The sequence below is a fragment of the Engraulis encrasicolus genome, chromosome 12 (assembly GCF_034702125.1).
Source record: "Engraulis encrasicolus isolate BLACKSEA-1 chromosome 12, IST_EnEncr_1.0, whole genome shotgun sequence".
In the NCBI taxonomy this organism is placed as follows: Eukaryota; Metazoa; Chordata; class Actinopteri; order Clupeiformes; family Engraulidae; genus Engraulis; species Engraulis encrasicolus.
In genome coordinates, this window is record NC_085868.1 from 51,595,103 (window position 1) to 51,605,854 (window position 10,752).

At 41.8% G+C, this 10,752-nt stretch overlaps 1 long non-coding RNA gene across 1 annotated transcript; it reads left to right on the forward strand.

Moving 5' to 3' along the window:
* The first annotated feature begins 200 nt into the window (after positions 1-200).
* On the forward strand, positions 201-4,825 carry LOC134459923 (uncharacterized). The gene is made up of 4 exons (XR_010036901.1): positions 201-280; positions 1,065-1,139; positions 4,070-4,177; positions 4,658-4,825. It is a non-coding gene; the product is annotated as an uncharacterized LOC134459923 (long non-coding RNA).
* The last annotated feature ends 5,927 nt before the right edge of the window (positions 4,826-10,752 follow it).

Here is a 10,752-nt window from a genome sequence, read left to right on the forward strand (position 1 = left end):
AGGTGGATGTCATCCTTCGCGCCAAATTCAAGGTATAATTGTCTCTTCCACATTTGTATTGTCACAAAAAGCTCATTCCCACACAAATCCAAATTTGGTGTGTTATCACCCTGTGATGCAAAATAACATGGAGTATCGCTTTCATACTTTTCTGCAGGAAGGCTATGACTATGTAGCGTGGACTCAGGCGCCCGTCCTGCCAATGGCCTTAGGACTCTTGTGTGGGGCTGGTCTTGGTTTCTATGGAGCCTTGACAGGGCAGAAGTGGGCCCTAGTCTCAGTGAGAAAAACACATTCATATCATTTGATTTAGTAACACTTTATAATAATGTCTGGTTATAAAGCATTAATAACTCTTAATAAATAATGAACAAATGACTAACAAAACATTAACAAATGTTTGTAAATGTCTGGTAAATTTTATGTTAATATTTTATATTCATCAAACATTTATAAAGGTGAAAATGAATAAAGGTACTTGTTAAAAGGTTTGTACAATCTCAAACATATTATTTGTAGATATTTTATAAAGCATGAATAAAAAGTAGTTAATAATAAAAGCATTTGTTCATGTTTTGTGCATCATTAGTTAATTATTTACTAAGTCTTTACAAGAAGACATTATTATTAAGTGTTACCTTTGATTTATATAATTATATGTACTTGTAGGCCTATTCTGCATCTGTGCAACCCTTGGGGTACAGAACAAGACACACACCCTGCTCACCATGACTCCCATAGCATATGAAGAGCTTCTTTCCAAAATGAGATATATCCATTTTTTAGAATGTTGGGAAATTGTTTATATACTGGGCATTCCATTGAATTGCAGTGCAAAATGCATTTTCATAGAGGTTTAAAAAATATGGCAGGAAGTCACACACACACACATAGATGATATGACTTCTTAACAGTCTATTAATTCCAATATTAAAATGCAAAAAGTAAAAAATGGTGGATATCTCATTTTGGAAAGAAGCCCTTAGGTCTGTATAAAGGTTTATCCCATAAGGATATGATATAGGGTAAACGATCACTGTTACCCTCCATCCTTGTTTCCTCAGTATATCACCGCTAATGTGATCGGTCTGATCACAATGCTGACAGCAGGAGCCATGTTTGCCATAGTAAAAGTCCTGGTAAGTGTCATGACACTGGTTATGTCATCACAATATTGTCAGAATAAAAGAACTGTTAAATGTAATTAAAATTGAAATTAAATTGTTCTCTGAATGTGCGTATAAACATAATTTATGTAAGTGTGTGCTATATGTTTAATCCACTGTGCAATGTACATACGTGTATATTATCATTTTGAGTAATTGTATGGCATTGGATACCTGAATTTCCTTCATTACCAATACATTTACTGGAATCAATAAGTTGCTCTTCTCTACTCAGAAAAAGCACTGGTCTGCACTGGACCGAATATGTATAGCGCTAGCCAGGCCGCGCCTTCCTAGATGCAACACCTTCGGCATTGCAACTAGTCAGGTCAAGAGTAATGCAAGTACTTTCTGAGTTCCCGAAAATACGGGAACTCCTTTCACTCCTTTCACGGGATGCAAACAACCAAAAGCAAACCAAGGGAGGCGGGTCAACCATGCCATTTGTTTTTTTTTTTTCAAATATATTTTTGTGAGCTTTTTGGGCCTTTATTCCAGATAGGACAGTGAAGGTGCGACAGGAAGTGAGTGTGGAGAGAGATTGGGTAGGGTTGGGAAACGACCCCGTCCGGACTCGAACCAGGGTCCCCATGGATATGCAAGCCCAAGTGTGGGGGGCTTAGCGTGCTGCGCCACAGCGCCCCTGGAAAAGGTTAATTGCTATGCTGTTGGTCAGACTAAGTCTCAAAGTGATTTGAACGTCGATGATAATCAGGCTATTGTAGCGCAACCCTGCATCACCACCACATGGGCCTATTTGTCTTGGTAGTATTTAGGGGCCAAGCAGCGAAGCTGGCGAAGGCCCCTATAGAGTTAGTAGGTTTTCTTCATTGTTATTATTATTATTATATAGTCACCATTCTTCTCCGACTGTAAGTCTATGGCAGCCCATAGAACCGTAGGTAGGAAAATGCTGTAAATTGGCACACACATTAGGGACAGTCTCAGCATTACCCACAGCGATTTATAGGTCCCCAGTCCCAACGCTCTAGCGCCACCAGCAGGTCAAAGTTGCAGGTACATTTCTGCTTGTAACTTTTGAACCGCTTGGCCAATTTTCATAAACTTGGTATCACTGGAATCCTTGGGCCAAGACAAATCCAACGCACCCTATGACGTCATTTTCCGCCAGGATAGTTTTTCCGCCATTTTGAATTTTGTGAAATTCAATAAAAATGCTACTACTCCCACAATTTTCGACCAATTCACCCGAAACTCGGTATATAGTATCTTGGGACTGAGCTACACATGGGGTCTAAAGGAATATTGGATATCTTTTATCGTTTAGCCGTGACAGCCAATCAAAATTGTCGTAAAAGTGGCAAAACAGGAAGTGAGGTCATATCTCCGCAACCGTTTGTCAAACTAGGCTGGGTTTTTGTACACACATAGTAGTCCATCCCAGGACCTACCACAACAAAAATCATATCCCCAGCTCAAACTCTGTAGCGCCACCAGCAGGTCAAAATTTTAGCTACATTTTTGCCTGTAGCTTTTGAACTGTACTCCCAATTTTCAAAATATTGGTACACAGGTCATCCTCACACCATGTTGCACCCAGGTATGGATTTTCGTAACAATTGAAACAACTATCAGCTCACAGCAGCCATTCAAAATTGTGGAAAGAATGGAGGGATTTTTTGTCATCTCTCTGTCTCCTCTGCTCCCCTTGCGCACGTTCACTGACACCATTCTCGGCAGGGGGTCAAGCCCCACTGCCCCAGCCCCTGCACCCCACCCCCCACCCCCTCCTCACACACACACAGACAGACAGAGGGAGAGGGAGAGGGAGAGGGAGGGGGGAGAGGGAGAGGGAGAGGTAGAGGGAGAGGGAGAGGGACAGAGAGGGAAGAAGGGAGGGAGGGAGGGAGGGAGAGGGAGGGGGGAGAGGAAAGAATTTTGAACACCTCTTGTTGTTTGCCGGTGACAGCCAATCAAAATTGTCATAAAGGTGGCAAAACAGGAAGTGAGGTCATATCTCAGCAACCGTTAGTCAATTTCTGTTAGGATTTTTTGCACACATTCTAGTCCATCCCATGACCTCCCACAAAAAAATCCAGACCCCAAGCTCTCTAGCGCCACCAACAGGTAACAGGAAGTGAGCTCATATCTCGACAGCTCTTCAACGGATTCAAACTAAACTTGATTTACGTGATCACACTCTCGTCCAAGGAATGCACACCAACATTGGCGAGATTTGGACCAAAGGGGGCGCTGCAGTTCCTTCTGTTGCCGTGGCGGCTCTGGCAAGTTTACTGCTTGGCCCCGCATTGCTGCTTGCAGCTATATTTGTATTTGATTTATTCATTTTTCATGGGAGAAAGTGTTTGGGGGTGGGTTGGGAAGTCCTAAAGGTGAATACGGTACAATATAATTTGCCTGATTTTCATAGACTTCAGTTCACTACCGCGATTCTGGTCTGACCAGGACTATAACGATTAGCATTTCCATACAGGAAGAACTTTGTTTCCATGGCCTGGTTAACCCGCCTCCCTCGGCTTGCTGCTGGTTGAGGGCTGTGTCAAAGTTTAAACCAAACATTTCTTAGCCCAAAAGAACGTCTCTGCTTAAACCACGTCACTGCCTTGAATACGCCTCTACCCAGGACGGTTGGAAATGCTCAGTTGATTGGTTCCAGACAAAGCGGGTGGAGTTCCCGCTGTAGCGGGATTGAGCTAGCTCCTGGCCCTACTGTGTGTAGCTGAGCCGAAGGCGTGGCGTCACCAGTAGGGCGAAGCCCTGCTACAATGTAATAACATATCGGTACCCAAATGTGATATGTACCTAAGTGACAAGAATGATGTTTCTCAGTGGACTATATGTAGACCTACACAGTACACCTCTTTGAGCATACCATTTTAAGTGAGTAAAATACACAATTCCATGTTTTTTTTAATTCACAGGTTACCTGCATAGCTGAAAATGAACATTGTTCTCCTGGTTTTCCTCCAGCGTATCTTCAAATGATAAACGCCACAATAGGCCTGAGTTTCACCTTGGCTGTTTTGGAGGTAAACACAACAGCCTTTACTCGTGCCACTCGCTTCATTACACACAGAAGTACATTAAATAAATATATGCAATATATAACTATAAAATAAAGTATCACAACATACACTGACGGCCACTTTATTAGATACACCGTGCTGGGTTGGACCCCCTTCTGACTTCACAACTGCCTGCAATGATACTCAGGTCGACTGTGGTGTTGCAACCAGGCCCGCTGACAGGGAGGAGGGACAAAGGGGTATGTTGTTCTGGGCCCAGGGAAATAGGGGGACCAGAATTGGGTCCCCATTACATTGCATGTATTGGGAAGGAGGCCCTTTAAGCAAAAGCAGTCAGCAGCCCTGAGTGCAACAACTTATTGGTAGCAAGGGGCCCAAAGTCTGCAAGCAAAAATCCCCAACACCATCACACAAAAACCACCAGCCTGCATGTGAAAATGAGAAGCAGCTGGTCATCAATTTAACTTTTTAAACCATTTTCAGGCCAATGGAATTGCCCTGGCTGCCGTGATCATACATCAAGCAGCTTAAAAATCCACAACTTGGGTGACATCACCGTTGGCAAGACTCAGGAGCGGTGAGGAGGGTACAGAAGATAAACCATCAAGCTTCCTACTGCAGTACTAACGTGTGCATGTACAACAATATCAACATAAAGACTATTTGAACAAGTAAAGATATCAGAGAATGGAGCATCACAATCGTGTGTAGTGTATTATTTTGTGACTCTCAGTTCATAGTTATGCACATAGAGCTTGTGCTTGTTATGGACAGTAGTTGGGGTGAGAGAGAGTGAGTGGGGTATTGTACTTGACCTGAGTGGGCAGTTGATGTTGGACTATAAGCAGGAAAATACTATGACTCTTATTCTGATAGATATACTGCACTTCCTTAATGCCTCCTGCTGCACTGTAGGGGTGTAAAGATATGTGTAAATGTATCGCTGCATCGATCCTACGGCTGACGATTGAACCGAATCCTGGCCCTTGCTCAATTCCCTAGCTGTTAATTGTGCAATATAATAGAAGTGAAAAAGTAATTGGAAAAAAATGGAATTGACTCGTATCGTATCGTATCGTGGGGCATTCTTAAGTCTCCAAAATAATGCACGGCGTACCATCTGAGGCACGCTGTAATAGTCATTGACAGTGTAATTACCATAGTGCTACTCTAATATGACATAACACAGGGCCTTTAGTACTGCACTACGACTCAGTCATTCCCATTCTGGTAACAACAAATACATAACGCTGTGTCTTAAAGGGTTAAGAAATGAATATAGAATTGTATCGTCATGAAAGCTGTGATTTACACCACTACTGCACTGTACTGCATGCGCATCTGGGTCAAAGATGTCCAACATGACACTGTCCTTCAGTGCTAACGGATGCTTTTGCTTACTGTAACTGTGAAAAACATGAAATTTCAAAACATTTTTTTGAAAAGTGAATGCATGAAAGCCAAGCCAAAAAAAGAAAAAAAAAAACTTTTTTTGCATTTACAGTAAGCAAAAGTATCCGTCGCACTGAAGGACATGTTGGACGTCTTTGACCCACCTGTAGCAGCCTATGTGTGCATGCACAGACATATTGGGGGGCTGGTGCTCAAGGGGCATTCTGGCTTCATTGGGCTATAGATGCTATATGTGTTATATCGAACCATTATTGTCACATGAGTGTTAATGGCAAGTATTTGTACAAGACACAAGATACAAGATACAAGATATTTTATTTGTCATGTGTATATATATGAAACATATATATACAATTAAAAGCTTCCCTGCTCTGAGAGTCCCAAAAAAGGTTAAAAAAGAATGTAAAAAGGCAAAAAAAAGTAGGAAAAAAAATATATATTTAAAAAAGTTGAAAGTTGCATTTAAAAATAATAATAATAAAAAAAATTGGCAGGTTGGAGAAAGGGGAGATGTGCTGAGTGGATTCCTTCCTATGTTGATGTTTTTGAATTCAACAGTCTGATACATTGAGGGAAGAAGCTGTCCCTGGTAGGGCATGTGCCAACATAGTTAACAACTTATCCAAGTGCCTGATGTCAGTTTTGGTTCATAAATGGCACTATATTGACTATTAATGATAAGGGGGCTAATCATTTTGTCCTTGCCATTTTTACCCTTTTTTGTTTAAACTCATTGTGAAAATGGAAAAATCCAAATTCAACTCAATGAACATTATCTCCATCAGTGTATTTGTTTCCAGAATAACAGAAATGGTTCATAATGGTCCTCCTCACTGAGAAATCAAGAGAGATGTCTAATTTCAGGAGGGGGGCTAATAATAACGTCCTGAACTGTATACAGAACAATAGATGCAAATACCAAGTGGGGTTAAGGGTTTTTTTGTACATTAGCACAGGCTCAATCACAAAATGTCACCATGAACTGTAAAAGATGCAAAAATGTGCTACTGCGAGTCTGAGGATCTAGCTCGATCACAACATGATGCGTTGTCAAAGGAAGCAGTCATGGGTACGCGTTTAGGGTGTCTGGTTTGCAGCCCAAAGGCTGCCGGTTCGACTCCCGACCCTTCAGGTTGGTGGGCGGAGTAGGTAACAAGTGCTCTTCCCCATCCTTCTCCATGAGTGAGGTACCCTGAGCATGTTACTGTCCCACTGCACTGATGCCTTGGGGCACTGTTTGGGGCTTCCCCACGGTTGCACGGTTGAGACATATGCAATTTTGTTGACTGATGAGGTTGGGGGTTTATCCACAAAAATTGGGAAGTGTATGCCAAAGATTTTGCAGCTCCCATGCAGTCCGTTTTGTTTGCTTGTGGGAGTAGGCCTATTGCACATTGTGCTTACCAGAGATGGGACCAAGTCACTAATTTGCAAGTCGCAAGTAAGTCTCAAGTCTTTCCAATCAAGTCCGAGTCAAGTCACAAGTTACGACACATTTGACCAAGTCGAGTCCAAGTCCAAGTCGTGCCAAAGCCAAGTCAAGTCCAAGTCCAAGTCTTATTTTTTCCAAGTCCTTAACAAGTCACCTTGTATTCTATGTGCAATATTGACAATTACCTTTGGTCATAAATTCATTACCTCTCCACACTGCTTTGCATGTCCCCCTTCGGCATTGGTTTTTGGTTTTACTAGGTTTAACTATAAATTGAACCATGGTTTTACTCTTGAAAACTAACCATGGTTTTACTCACGGTTTATAATTATTCATTAAATTACTTTTATCTTTTATCCAACGCACATATTAGTGACAGTCCTTGGAGCAATGTGGGGTTAGGTGCCTTGCTCAAGGGCACTTCAGACATGGATGGAGGTGTAGGGAGAGGTGGATCTAGGGTGGGATTCAAACCTGCAACTCTGTGATCTTCAGCCCAACTCCCTAACCATTACACCACGGCTGCAGACAAGCTTTCATGTTTTTTTGGGTGACCATGCAACCCACAATTGATCATATTTTTTTTTGCATGGTTTGTGACTATGGTTAAAGGTAAATCGTTTATTTTTTTCTTTCGGTCATGCATTTTTTTCACACACAAATGCAAAAAAAATTATATATTCATTGACTTGGAGCACTATTGCAAGTCATTGCAAGCTAAAACTGTCAAGTCGAGTCAAGTCTCAAGTCAATAGCGTACAAGTCGAGTCAAGTCACAAGTCATTCCTAATATTGGCAAGTCAAGTCTCAAGTCGAGTCATTTGTGATTCAAGTCACAAGTCAGTCCAAGTCACAAGTCACAAGTCCACATCTCTGGTGCTTACTGATAAGAAACTTTTCAGGTTTTCTCAGGGTGTGTTTAAATACGTAAAACAGTACACTCCATGGTATTATGTACTATGCTGGGTAACACTAAGTACATTTTATTCAACTTACTGCTTGCTCATGCTACACACACATACACACACACACACACACACACACACACACACACACACACACACACACACACACACACACACACACACACACACACACACACACACACACACACCACACACACACACACACACACACACACACACACACACACGTATGCACACACACACACACACACACACACACACACACACACACACACACACACACACACACACACACACACACACACACACACACACACACATACACACACACACACACACACTGACACACACACGCGCGCGCGCACACACGCACACGCACACGCACACACACACACACACAGACGTATGCACACAAACACACACACAGAGGGTCCTCTTTGCTTCTGATGGAGAGAACCCCTGCAGCCCCAGAACAGTAGGGACAGGTGACCATTTGTACTTATGACACTTTTGTTGCTTTAGTTAAGCGTTTCTCAACTTGTCCCTGCAAAAATGTTCAGGGTCCACCTGGCAACTGAACTTTGATGCAGATCACTTACTTTTTGTTCACATTAAAATACTGTGGTGAAAATAATACTTCAGTTATGTTTAGCTTTGTAATTCTGTTACAAATATAGCCTACTGCTACCTCGGAAAAGTAGAAATCCCCTCACGGACCACCTGAGCTCTGTCGCGGATGACCAGTGGTCCCCGGACCACACTTTGAGAATCTCTGCTTTAGCGGATTATGCTGAGTGCTGTATCACCTGACTCTCTCCAGATGAATGGGTTCCATCATGCTCCACAAACATCCATCTGGAGCTAGGAAATATTGTAGGCGTTGGTCTGCAAAGATGGTTTTATTTTATTTAAAAAAACATCCTTTCATGTGATTGGGGAAACACTAGTCTGACATTTTTAATGAACTGCTACTTAAACTACTCACAGATTAGGTCAAAATTACTCCAGTTCGGTTAAAAATACAGTTAATATTACAGTAGACATAAGAAGCTCTGCCTGTTCATTTTTTTGTATTTTTTTCCCTCAATTTTTCAAGAAAGCGGCTGCACCTTGAAACGTGTTTGTGGAATAAAAACACCATATGCAAGATGTGGCCTCTTTCTTGAAAAATGGAGCGTTTGCGCCAGCCCCCTCATAATCGGAATTTTGAGAATTGCATTTTTCTCTCTTTCTCTTTGTTTCCACAGACGCTGCTGCAGTGTAAGTTTGTGGTCCTCTCTGCCCCGTGGTGTAGTCTACGTAGAACGCGGGTACACCCACTTCTAAATTTCAGGGATTTCAGTATACCCACTTAAAATTGATTGATCCATTATTTTGAATGGCACAACTATATACAGTATACCCACTTCAAAAAATGCTCAAACATACAGTATACCCACCATAAAAAAGTAGACTACACCACTGCACTGCCCCATGGAAGCAGGAGCGCGTTCTTTTGGGGAGCTCATGTGAAGAGGAGGATGAGTTTCTCAATTAAATGGCAGACACTCTCCAGAAAGCTTATTATGCTTCCTGCATGACATATATTAGCAGGTGATCAATTATGAATCATAGTACGGAGAAGAATATCAAAAGGAATCAGAATATGATGCTACCACACACACATACAGTACAGTATGACATGTAGAACTTGTTGTCATTTGAATCTCTCAATTAGACGGCTGACATTCTCCAGAAAACTTCTTATCAGAGGTTGCGTTAGACTTTTTTCACAGTCCGTCATTTTGTCAAAAAAACCTGTCATCACCTCTGTTATGTTACTCGTCATCTTGTTTCCCAATGTGGGGGTTGCGACCACCGAACCACAAAGATGTTCTACTACCCTTCCTGCTCATACTGCATGACACATTAGCAGGTGATCAATTATGAATCATAGTATGTAGAATACCATATAGCCTAATGAATCATAGAAGATAGCGCTAATATACACTTATATTCTGAGATGTAGACCTCTTTGTTATTTCCAATGACCCTGTGCGATAGGGTTCCAAAATCTTCATAGATGGGGGGTTTAGTGGCGCAGTGTGCTAAGCCCTCCACGTTTTGGGACTCAGGTTTGGGTCCGGCCTGGGTCGTTTTGGGTCCGGCCTGGGTCGTTTTGGGTCCGGCCTGGGTCGTTTTGGGTCCGGCCTGGGTCGTTTTGGGTCCGGCCTGGGTCGTTTTGGGTCCGGCCTGGGTCGTTTCATGCCCTACCCCCATCTTCCTCTCACTTCCACTCACTTCCTGTCACTCTTCGCTGTCTCTGTCAGAAATAAAGGCCCAAAAAGCACATTAAATATATATAAAAAATCCTCATAAATAATGAATTAAAGAACAAAATTCATTCTTATCCGATTCAAGAATGGTGGAGTGTCAAATAAAGTGTCTTCACATTAAAAACTTTGCTTTTGAAGATTGTGCACAAAAATGTGTACTATAATAGTTATCTTTCTTTGCAGACATCAATGATGATAATCAACAGTATTACAGTAAATGTCACTTGCAGCTTATGCCAGTAGCCTACTTTAGACTCAATGCCTTTCCAGTATAGCTCCTCACAACAGAACCCATACCTAAATAAAACAGAATAGAACAGAATAGAATAGAATAGAATAGAATAGAATAGAATATAGAATGTTTTTTCCTTTTCAACAAGTGCAATGAAATAAAATCGAGCAGTCCTTGTTCAGTAAAGCAGTAAATAAATCCAGATAAAAGATATTGGAGAAAAAGTAAGCTACTCAAAAACCTCACACGCTCACAGAACC